A 13,379-nucleotide genomic window follows, 5' to 3' on the forward strand; every position below is an offset into this window, starting at 1 on the left:
TGCCTCTTCGGAGCTACCTTTCTTGTAACATGTTGACTGTCCAACATCTGTGATTGCCATTTTTAGAGATATCCGTCCTCTTCAAATGAAATGTCTACTGTGATATTTCTTATGTCAATATCCTCATCCGCAGCAGATTTCAAACCATGAGTTATGATGTAAATATTCATACTAATCAATCAGGAGTACAAAATCTGTGCTGAAAAATATTGACAAAATCTGGAGACAATTAGCGATGTCTGGATCTGTTAATAAACCTATGCGGCTGGTCCCGGTGGAGGTTCGAGTCCTCCCTCGGGCATGGGTGTGTGTGTGTTTGTCCTTAGGATAATTTAGGTTAAGTAGTGTGTAAGCTTAGGGACTGATGACATTAGCAGTTAAGTCCCATACGATTTCACACACATTTGAACATTTTCGTTAATAAACGTATGTCCTCAGCAGGTAGAAACTTCCCAAAGGACTAGGGCTCACAACCAACTTTAGACCATGCATATAAATCTATATTTGCATCCGCTTTAGTATCTAGCAGCTGCGCGACTTCCATGTAATATTTAATCAGACACGGGGGAGCAGTCCATCCTAGATGCTGCATCTCAACTGGAAGTTCCGCCCTGACCAATTTGACAGTGTTATCCAGACTACCATCAGTTACTGTAGTAGCGTTTGAAACTGTAGAAATAGTCTCTCCATCACCTGCATCAGAGTCTCCTTCAAAGTCTGAATCTTGTGCATGATCTGCCGCAACATCCTCCCAGCGGTTCGTTACACGACCAGCCAGAACGTTTGCCACTGTACTGTGTTACCTTCATTAATTATTGAAGACCTAAGAGAAGTATTCTCGAATATCAGTATGATTCTTCTAACTATGAAAGCCAACCAAAAATAAGTTAATAATATGCCTATTACATTACAGTACGTGCATAAACTGTTTTAGTTTTGTTGTATATTTTCAGTAATAATCGTAAATGTGCACTCTCGGTGGAAGAAAATTACATTACCTCAGCGGCTAACATTTTCGATAATTCGGGGCACAATATTAACTGCAATGTTCATTCTTCATTAAAAGAAACATTTCGCAGCATACAACGAGTAAAATTGTATGTAAACAGGAACTGAATTCACAATTTATTTGTTTACATGCACGGCGCAGATGAAAAGTAGCTGTAAATCTGCTTACAAGCGATTCCCGTGTTGATTTTATACATTACGAGGTAGAAAATGTATCTATGAATTGAACTTGCCATAGTTAATGTCAGAAGATATCAGAAGTGCAACTCTACTGATGACAAATGCTACCTGGACGCAAAACCAGCTCTGAAGACTAGTGTATGAAAGATCATCGGTTAATATTCATACTGTTGCTCACTTGTTTGCTATCTCAATCCTACCGACGTAGAAACATGAAAGCGATATTCTTACTTATAATAGAAACTATTGTGGATAGGTTAATAGCAATAAAATAGATCGTTTTAGTAAATAAAGTATTGCACAGCATTTAAGAGCTAGGGGCATCCAATGAAAACCAGACTACATAAAAAGCACGGAGCTGACGTAAGGCAGATAGGTTTGTGTATGGAAGTGCCCCGTATTGGGAATCAGAAAGGAACAGCGGAAATGTTCACTGCTGTGCCATTCGTGTGTTACACGTGTTCGACGTGATGTCAGCTAGTCTTGTGTGCGTCCGACTTCACTGTGGTGGCTGGGAAAGAGGAACAGTTAGGTGTAGTGCCGTTTTTGATTGCGGAAGGATTGTCAGGAAGAGAAATCCGTGCCCAAATGTCTGCTGTGTATGGTGAACCCAGTATGTGACGTGTGTATGTATTTGCGTGGAATAAACGATTTCAGCGAGCAGTCAGCGAGGACAGGCTCATAGCGTCGTTAGCCATTCCGTCGTTGCTGCGGTGGATGTTGCCGTCAGAAAGTACCGGCGTCGAACAATGGACGACATTCGGCTCTTGTTGGGCATCAGTCGCGGTATCGCTTACGCCATCATGACAGAGCATCCAAAGTTCCGGAAAATCTGTGTGCAGTGGGTTCCCCACGGTCTGACGAAGAAGCAGAAGAACAGAATGTCTACATCACTGCAGCACCTGGAACGCTATCACGATGAATAAGATCGTTTCCTGTCCCGTATTCTCACTGGAACAGGGCGCCATCATTTTGAGCAAGAGAGCAACTACCAGAGTATAAAATGGAAGAATATGGATTCATCCCCACCGAAAAGATCCAAAGACGAGGGTGCCAGTTCCAGTGAAGGCACAGTGTCCTTCTTCTTTGATCGCAAGGGCCCGCTGCCCACTGACTTTCTGGAACACGGCATCACAATTAACCCACAGCTCCATGCGCTAAAAAATGGAGCGCACCATCACGTCCAGACGGTCAGGAACCATATGTATCCAAGGTTGTTTAGACTACGCTGCAGAAGTTTCGCTGGGAAGCCCTTACACATCCTCCATTCAGTCCCCGTCTCTCCTCATGCAATTTCTATATGTGGCCATCGATTTGTTTCGGACAAGTGATGCATGCCTGGGACAATCATGACTCTGTAAACAACCGTAAACATTTTTCCACGAAGGCATAGCACATCTAGTCTGACAGAGGGATGAATTTGTTAACAGTTATTGTAACTACGTTTGAAATAATTGACGGTTTACTTACTTTTTCCGTTTGTCTCTGTATCATTTGACTGTCCCTTATATACAGTAAAATGGATATTTTTTGGCGATTTTATTGGATGTGTTAATATTTGTAAAGGAAAATGATATATTTTCTAGAATTGTGGTCAGAGAAAAAGTTGTTAGGCAACAAACAGTATCTGTGTCTGCGATGGCAGCGCTGTGGAGTTGTAGAATCTTTGACAGTCATTAGTGAATAGCTGCAGTGTGCAGCAGACGGAGTTTCGTTGAGCGCACAGTGTAATGCGTGGAAGCACTTTTGGAATTATGCTTCAAAAATGGCTCTGAGCACTATGGGACTTAACATCTGAGGTCATCAGTCCCCTAGAACTTAGAACTACTAAAACCTAACTAACCTAAGGACATTACACACATCCATGCACGAGGCAGGATTCGAACCTGCGACCGTAGTGGTCGCACGGTTCTAGACTGACGCGCCTAGAACCGCTCGGCCACACTGGCCGGCGGAACTATGTGAGTAGCAGATTTATTACGAGGAGTAATTATGACTCAGCACAATGACATGAAAAGGTTTTGAAATGAAGAACAAGGTATTATTGCATGAGGTAAAAAGTTTACTTTCAATTTTTTTAGACATGTATTGTTGGTCCAGATCACCCTCGTCACAGTGGAGTTTTGATAATTATTCTGTTGATCGATCTTCTGAATTACTTTACTGTACCATGGAAGTTATCAGATTAAATGAATTTTCCTATTAGTGTCTATAGCTTTTTTTTCTTCTTGTAAGTTTCTTCCTAACTGACATTTCGGAATTTAAAAGTTTAGTCATGTGTTTCATTGGCATTATGTGTCAAAATTACCAACCCAATTTCCCTGGACCAACTGTAGTTTATGGTAGTATTTTTTTAGCTGTTGCGGACTGTTGCTGTGTTGCTGTTTCCGCCAGTATTTCATTTTGCAGGTGAGATTCATAATATGTGATTCTTTTATTTCCTTTTCCGCAATGTACGTTCTGTTCGTTTCTTTATTTTACTAGGGCCATATGTCAGTGCAGAAATTTTCGTGTGTTTCGGTTTACATTCTTATAGAGATCAACATTACAGTTTTTTATGCAGTTACGTCTTTTTTAAACAGTTCGCATTGACCAAGTCTATTGAGCTTGAAATTATTGGTTTGCTTAGTTAATTGTTTAAGAATAAGACCAGTTTCACACACACAGGGTTCTCATCAATTTTATGTAAGTGATGTGGCTTTTGAGTTCAGTAGCACATTTAGGTTGTCAGCTCACATTCCCAGGTTTGTATTTACGATAACACACACACAAGTAAACGTATTGGTTAAAAACAGTCTTGGTTGCAATTTTAGTTTTTTATTTTTCAACGACGCGTTTCGCCTTATTTAGGCATCTTCAGGTTATCTTTTCTAGATGGACGCGAGAGTCACCAAGATCTGCATAACGCGTTTTCGTTCACAGGAGCGAGTAACAAGAGTAAGATGGGGGCTCAGGTAGTAAGCATAATGCGCCACAGCGTCGTGTCAAGTAGTTGCGACGCTGTGGCGCATTATGCTTACTACCTGAGCCCCCATCTTACTCTGTTACTCGCTCCTGTGAACGAAAACGCGTTATGCAGATCTTGGTGCCTCTCGCGTCCATCTGGAAAATATATCCTGAAGATGCCTAAATAAGGCGAAACGCGTCGTTGAAAAATAAAAAAAACTAAAATTGCAACCAAGACCGTTTTTAACCAATACTGTTAAGCACTGGTTTGCTGTATGCCGCATATGGATTGGAAGAATTTCGACACAAGTAAACGCACTTCACTTACAATACACTGCCGAAAAAAAAATCGCAACACCAAAAAGGAGCTGTGCGACATAAACGAAAGTTGGGATCAGGCGTGTTTCTGCATCTGAAGGATGACATCTATACATCTATTCAGATTTAGCACCAATCAGATAAGAGTGGCACTAGCAGCACCACTATGAGGACACAAATGGCTCTAAGCACTATGGGACTTAACATCTGAGGCCATCAGTCCCCTAGACTTAGAACTACTTAAACCTAACTAACCTAAGGACATCACACACATCCACCCCCGAGGCAGCATTCGAAACTGCGACCGTAGCGGTCGCGCGGTTCCGGGCTCAAGCGCCTAGAACGGCTCGGCCACAACGGCCGGCTATGAGGACACAAACCAGGTTTACTTTAAATACACGCTGAACGGTCGTGAAGGTTATTTACCTCTCAGATTGGATGTGATGATGTTAGTCAAGGACGGCTTTAAGGCGACAAAGACGCCATTATCAGCAGCTCGGTGAGTTTGAACGAGCTCGTGTAATAGGGCTAGAGAAGCTGGATGTATCTTCTCGCGATATTACAGAAAAGATTCCACTGACCCCAAACCACCGCCATTAGCAACTTCGGTGGTGTCAAGCGAGAACTCAGTGCAGGCCAGGTTAGAGGTCTGTCGCGTTTTCTCATCAAAGTTGGTCCTGCCTCCGTGCCAGTGATGGCCGTGTGTTGATCAGAAGAAGGCCAGTTAAGGGCTTGCAACCAATCTGTCAGTTTACTGGACACACTGAACCAACACCCAGAGTTATGGTCTGGGGTGCGATTTCGTATGACAGCAGTAACAGTCTCGTGATTATCCCACGCATCTGCATCTGCATCTACATCTACATGGATTCTCTGCAAATCACATTTAAGTGCCTGGTAGAGGGTTCATCGAACCACCTTCACAATTCTCTATTATTCCAATCTCGTATAGAACAAAATATTTTCGCATTCGGAGGAGAAAGTTGGTGATTGGAATTTCGTGAGAAGATTCCGCCGCAACGAAAAAGTCTTTCTTTTTATGTTTCGAGCCCAAATCCTGTATCATTTCTGTGACACTCTCTCCCATATTTATAATACAAAACATGCTGCCTTTCTCTGAACTGTTTCGATGTACTCCGTCAGTCCTATATAGTAAGGATCCCACACAGCGCAGCAGTATTCTAAAAGAGGACAGACAAGCGTAGTGTAGGCAGTCTCCTTAGTAGGTCTGTTACATTTTCTAAGTGTCCTGCCAATAAAACACAGTTTTTGGTTAGCCTTCCCCACAATATTTTCTTTGTGTTCCTTCCAATTTAAGGTGTTCGCAGTTGTAATACCTAGGTGTTTAGTTGAATTTACAGCTTTTAGATTAGACTTATTTATCGTGTATCCGGAGTTTAACGAGTTCCTTGTAGCACTCATGTGGATGAGCTGACACTTTTCGTTATTTAGGGTCAACTACCACTTTTCGCACCATTCCGATATTTCTTCTAAATCGTTTTGCATTTTGTTTTGATCTTCTGATGACTTTATTAGTCGATAAATGACAGCATCTGCAAACAACCTAAGACGGCTGCTCAGATTGTCCCTCAAATCATTTATATAGATAAGGAAAAGCAAAGGGCCTATAACACTACCTTGGGGAACGCCAGAAATCACTTCTGTTTTACTCGATGAGTTTCCGTCAGTTGCTACGAACTGTGACCTCTCTGACAGGAAATCACAAATCCAGTCACATAACTGAGACGATATTCCATAAGCACGCAATTTCACTACGAGCCGCTTGTGTGGTGCAGTGTCAAAAGCCTTCCGGAAATCCAGAAATACGGAATCGATCTGAAATCCCTTGTCAATAGCACTCAACATTTCATGTGAATAAAGAGCTAGTTGTGTTTCACAGGAGCGATGTTTTCTAAACCCATGTTGACTGTGTGTTAATAGACCGTTTTCTTCGGGGTACTTCATAATGTTCGAATACAATATATGTTCCAAAATCCTGCTGCATATCGACGTTAACGATATGGGCCTATAATTTAGTGGATTACTCCTACTACCTTTCTTGAATATTGGTGTGACCTGTGCAACTATCCAGTCGTTGGGTACGGATCTTTCGTCGAGCGAACGGTTGTATATGATTGTTAAGTATGGAGCTAATGCATCAGCATACTCCGAAAGGAACCTAATTGGTATACAGTCTGGACCAGAAGACTTGCTTTTATTAAGTGATTTAAATTGCTTCACTACTCCGAGGATATTTACTTCTACGTTACTCATTTGGCAGCTGTTCTCGATTCCAATTCTGGAACATTTACTCCGTCTTCTTTTGTGAAGGCACTTCAGAAGGCTGTGTTTAGTAACTCTGCTTTGGCAGCACGGTCTTCTATAATATCTCCATTGCTATCGCGCAGAGAAGGCATTGATTGTTTCTTGCCGCTAACATACTTCACATAGGACCAGAATCTCTTTGCCGGCCGAAGTGGCCGTGGGGTTAAAGGCGCTGCAGTCTGGAACCGCAAGACCGCTACGGTCGCAGGTTCGAATCCTGCCTCGGGCATGGATGTTTGTGATGTCCTTAGGTTAGTTAGGTTTAACTAGTCCTAAGTTCTAGGGGACTAATGACCTCAGCAGTTGAGTCCCATAGTGCTCAGAGCCATTTGAACCATTTGAACCAGAATCTCTTTGGACTTTCTGCCAGGTTTCGAGACAAAGTTTCTTTGTGGAAACTATTATAAGCATCTCGAATTGAAGTTCGCGCTAAATTTCGAGCTTCTGCAAAAGATCGCCAATCTCGGGGATTGACATATTTGTTTCGTTGTTTCTGCAACAGTGTTCTAACCCGTTTTGTGTACTAAGGAGGACCAGCTCCGCCGTTTGTTTATTTTGTGTAAATCTCGCATCAGACTGTTGATGCAATCTGTTCTGCTGCCATTAATGAAGACTATTCCAGAGGGTATTTTCAAGCAGGATAACGCTCGCCCACATACCGCTTTTGTATCCCAACATGCTCTACAGAATGTCGACATGTTGCCTTTGCCTGCTAATGCACCAGACCTGTCTCCATTCGCGCATATATGGGACATCGTCGGAGAACTGCTCATCCACAACCACCATTAGCCATCCCTGTATTGACCGACAGAGTGTGACAGGCGTGGAACTCCATCCTACAAACCCATATCCGGTACCTGTACAACAGAATGCATGCACGTTTGCAATCTTGTATTCAACATTCTCTCGGCCACACCGGCTATTAACGTACCAACATTTCACATTTGCAATGACTTATCTCACGCTTATATTAATCTATGATCTTGCGACGTTGATCACTTACATATGTTACCTAGACAAATCTGTTTAGGAAATTTCATTACTCTACATTAATTATCTTTTGGTAATACGATTTGTTGTGTTGGCAGAAGAGCCAACACCGTGCTACTAGTGCAGGCCGAAATGCACGCCTTTTAGCTCACGCAGGCTGGCGTGAGGAGGGAAGAACTATACTGACGTGAGGTCTGGAACATGACAAGGAATTAGAATTCAGAAAGCGGACGTAATTAGTTTGATACTTAACTTTAATCCATTAATGATGAACGTCGCTCTTGACGGTACATGATTCACAATATTATCTGTTCAGAATAGATTCATAGTAACTGAATATGGCGCCCTGCTAGGTCGTAGCAAATGACGTAGCTGAAGGCTACGCTAAACTGTCGTCTCGGCAAATGTGAGCGTAATTTGTCAGTGAACCGTCGCTAGCAAAGTTGGCTGTACAACTGGGGCGAGTGCTAGGGAGTCTCTCTAGACTAGACCTGCTGTGTGGCGGCGCTCGGTCTGCAATCACTGATAGTGGCGACACGCAGGTCCGACGTATACTAACGGACCGCGGACGATTTAAAGGCTACCACCTAGCAAGTGTGGTGTCTGGCGATGACACCACGCGATTTTTTAAGTCAGCGTATTTAGAAGGGTCACTTAAAGGTTTAAGCGAGTAGACGGCTTTATAGCATAAATGGACAGTGGTGTCAGATCAAAGTTTGGAGTTATTTTCTTTATTAATCAATAATATGTTGCATGCATCGTCCCTCACAGAATACAACAGAATGACGCAGAGGGACATATCCAGCAAGCAACAGTCGCTGCACGGGAGCAAGTGGCAGACAACCACACGGCGTCCGGCTTTGGGGAGGGGCCCAGTCCAGGCGAGGACAGGCGCCGCGCCGCGCGACAGTAACGAGCACAATGACGGAGATCAAAGTCGCCGCTCGCAAATTGGTAATCCGCGCCGGTCTCGTGCCGCCGCGGCGGGCTCGCCTCTCGTTTGGCGGACGACTTTTCGAGAGGATTATCCACCGGGACGCGGGACGCGGGACACGGGACGCGCCGCGGCCGGAAAAATAATAATGGCCCGATCGAAGCGGGGGTCGCTGCGCCACTGGACGAGAGTTTTTAATTACGCGACCCCGGGCGATCAATCAGGGCCGCCAACTTTGCGTCCATTAGCGCCGCCTCTTACCAGCGGCGCTGACTTCGCAGCCCTTATTGTCCACTGACGTCGGCTGTGGGGCGCATAATGGCTGCGCGCAATCACGTCACGTACTGCAGGCGTATCATCCCGTCGCTCGCTGCGGAACCAAAATGCGGTGAAGGCCATATTTACAGAGTGCCTCCACACAAGTGCCGCGCTACGCCCCTTCGTAACAGCCACGGACGAGTTCAGCACTTGTTTACTTTTGGGCTGCGAGTGTCCCATTAACTATAGAAAAAAGTAAATTTTTACTGCAGAGAGTCGGTGACAACTTCACGGACAAACTCAACTGATGCCACGATCATAGCACGAGCTGATTTGCTTAGATCACTATATACATGGTGCGGAAAAACAATGTGACCAAAAGTGTAGGGCAGAATGACAGCATCAAAGAAGGAATATGAAACTATGGATCGTTGTTGCACACTTACGACGCTACATGCATCAACAACTCCGGCTGTGTGACGCTCTTCAAGTCTGAAACTTGTTTGTGTTTGTCAGGTGTTAGTAATAATAATAATAATAATAATGAGCGTATGGCATTAGTTGCGGGTAGACCCCTCGCGGGGCGGTTCGGCGGCCACTCCACAAGTTCTTTAACGCCACTAAAGCGACTTGCGAGTCAAGGAGAATGAAAGACACACAACACCCAGTCATCACGAGGCAGAGAAAATCCCTGACCCTGCCGCGAATCGAACCCGGGAGCCCGTGCGCAGGAAGCGAGAACGCTACTGCAAGACCACGAGCCGCGGACGCCAAGTGTAAATGAACTGCACTTACTCAAGGTAGCTGGGCGGCATTGATGAGCAATGCAGAGCTTAATACGTACACTCATGCTCATATATTAAGAATAATTGCAGAATGTGATGCCACACAACGTGGTACTACACAAAACTGGCGCTAACAGCATAGGCACATAGGGAACAAACACAAAACAGATCTGTAAGTCCACGTTATTGGTGATAAGTTGAGAAAACCGTCCCGAAACACATGTGCTACAAAACGCCGCTGTTTCCTACATATGTACTCCGACATCAATATGGGATATGATCACCATTCACACGTATACAGGCCGCACAACGGGTTGGCATACTCTGGATCAGGTGGTCGAGCAGCTGCTCGGGTGTAGCCTCCCATTCTTGCACCAGTGCCTGTGGGAGCTCCTGAAGTGTGCTAGGGGTTTAAAGACGTGAAGCGATACGTCGACCTAGAGTACTCCTCCACGATGGCAGCTCCGTGGGGCCGTGCATTATCGTCCATCAGGAGGAAGGTGGGACCCACTGCACCCCTGAAAAGGCGGACATGCTGGTGCAAAGTGATGTCCCGATACACCTGACCTGTTACAGTTCCTCTGTCAAAGACATGCAGGGGTGTAAATGCACCAATCATAATCCCACCCCACACCATCAAACCACGACGTCCATACAGGTCCAAGGACATAAGGGGTTGGTTTCTGGTTCCTAGTACACGCCAGATGAAATCCCGTTGAGAATCACTGTTCAGACTATACCTGGACTTGTCTGTAAACATAAACTGGGACCGCTGTTCCAATGACCCTGTACTGTTCTTGACACCAGGCTTTATGGGCTCTCCTGTGACCAGTTGTCAGTGGAAGGCACCTTGCAGGTCTCCGGACGATTAAACCATGTCTGTTCAGTCGACTGTGTATCTGGAGACAACTGTTCCAGTGGCTGCGGTAAGGTACCGAGCAAGGCTACCTGCAGTACTCCGTGGCCGTCTGTGGGCACTGATGGTTAGATATCGCTCTTCTTGTGATGTTGTATACTGTGGACGTCCCGTACTGTAGCGCCTGGACACGTTTCCTGTCTGCTGGAATCGTTGCATTGTCTTGAGATCACACTTTATCGCACACGGAGGGCCCGTGCTACGACGTGCTGTGTTTGACCAGACTCCAGTCGCCCTAGTATTCAACCCCTCATAACGTCATCAATATGTGTTCTTTGAGCCATTTTCAACACACAGTCACCATTAGCACGTCTGAAAACATCTGCACACTTACTCGCTGCCCCAAACTCTGACATGCACCAACACACCTTTGCGTATGTGGACTGCTGCCAACGCCACCGTGCGACGACCGCAGATCAAACGCACCGTATGGTCATACCCCGAGGTGGTTTAAACCAGCAAACCGCCCACCAGGGCGTTGTTTCACCTTGTATCAGCATTAGCCTTAATTTATGAGCATGAGTGTATGATTCTCTGGTTTTCTACGAGAAGAAACTCAATGACAGTTCTCTGCTTGGAACCCACCTGAGTTACAGACGTAAAGCGCTTCGACCTTCCGGAACTGCATGAAAGCATAGGGGCTGAAGCGTGAGTATTCCACGACGTCCCACAACAAAGTCTGCATTTTTTCTCAACCGAAATTGGCCGAGAAAAACAAACGTGTTACGTTACTTATTGAACGCCCCTTGTAGTTTCAAATGTACCGTTAGAAAGCAGCGTGTACTATACACTGTCTGATCAAAAGCATGCGGAATTGAGCGCCTGATGTCACGAGAGGCAGACCCGCCAGTATAAAAGGAGGCCCGGAGTATTATGTCGACTGTTGGTGATACGACTGTGGAGTGGGAAAGTGAAGGAACAACACCAGGCTGACTTCATGTCCCGCGGACGGGGCCCGGCGAACTTCGCGGATGGAGGTTGTAAAAAGTCGCATTCAGTCAGCGGAAGGAGTCTCTAGTGAATTCCAAAGTACTACGAGCCGTCCAGGGAGGTGAAACGAAAGGGGTGCAATCGTGTGGCAGCTCTTCATAAGCCACGCATTTCTGTAGTCAGTGCTAAACGGTTTTGAGGTGGAGTAAAGAGGCTGACTGGAAACTACTGACTTTTAGTGATGAATCGCCCTAAATCTCGAGGCAATCCGATGGTAAAGTTTGAGTTTGGCTGATGTGATGAGAACATTACCTGTCATGACGCATAGTGCCAACCATGAAATACAGAGGGGGTGGTGTTACAGTATGGAGGTATTTCCGTAATAAGGGTCTGGTCCCTCAATGCACTTAAGAAAGCTCTGAATAAGGAAGGATATAAACCCATTTTACAGCGTCGTGTACTATGCACTGTAGTGGAACAAATTCAAATGGCTCCAAGCACTATGGGACTTAACATCTGATGTCATCAGTCCACTAGATTTAGAACCACTTAAACCTAACCAACCTAAGGAGATCACACACATCCATGCCCGAGGCAGGATTCGAACCTGCGTCCGTAGCAGCAGCGCGGTTCCGGGCTGAAGCGCCTAGAACCGTTCGGCCACACCGGCCGGCTGTTGTGGAACAGTTCGCAGACAGTGACTGTGTGTATCAACATAACATTCCACCCTGTCATAAAAATGGTTCAAATGGCTCTGAGCACTATGGGACTCAACAGCTGAGGTCATCAGCCCCCTAGAACTTAGAACAAACCGAACTAACCTAAGGACATCACACACATCCATGCCCGAGGCAGAATTCGAACCTGCGACCGTAGTGGTCGCGCCGTTCCAGACTGAAGCACCTAGAACCGCTCGGCCGAGACCTGTCATAAGGCAGCATCTGTGAGGCAATTGTTTCTGGACCGTAACAATCCTGAAATCGACCTGAACCCAGTGGAACACCTTGGGTGTGAGTTAGAACGTCGACTTCACTCGAGACCCTACGCTTAAAATCACAAAGTTCTCTGGTTTTGGCTTTTGAATAAACTGCTGTTCCTCCACATCTCACATCTCACTACAGACGTCTCACAGCAGAGTTCAAACTATCATAAAGGTAAAGGGTGGACACACCCCCATACTAATGTGCAGTAACATCTGTCGGCATACTTTTGATCTAATAGTATATAAATTCTTACGTCATTTTCTACCTCTGTTATTGTATTTGAATTTAACCAAACATATAGCTTATAATAGCACAAATTACGCTATTGCGAGGCATTACTGACCCTGATTTATCGGAAGTTTGCGACATCGTAAGTTCACCGAGGCTTTTTGCGGATGATGCTGTGGCATGTCGAGAGGTTGTAACAATGGAAAATTGTACTGAAATGCAGTAGGATCTGCAGCGAATTGACGCATGGTGTAGGGAATGGCAATTGAATCTTAAAGTAGACAAGTGTAATGTGCTGCGAATACGTAGAAAGAAAGATCCCTTACCATTTATCTACAATATAGCAGGTCAGCAACTGGAAGCAGTTAATTCCATACATTATCTGGGAGTAAGCATTAGGAGTGATTTAAAATGGAATGATCATATCAAGTTGATTGTCGGTAAAGCAGATGCCAGACTGAGATTCATTGGAAGAATCCTAAGGAAATGCAATCCGAAAACAAAGGAAGTAGGTCACAGTCCGCTTGTTCGCCCACTGCTTGAATACTGCTCAGCAGTGTGGGATCCGTACCAGATAG

The sequence above is a fragment of the Schistocerca serialis genome, chromosome 5, assembly GCF_023864345.2.
Source record: "Schistocerca serialis cubense isolate TAMUIC-IGC-003099 chromosome 5, iqSchSeri2.2, whole genome shotgun sequence".
Taxonomy (NCBI): Eukaryota; Metazoa; Arthropoda; class Insecta; order Orthoptera; family Acrididae; genus Schistocerca; species Schistocerca serialis.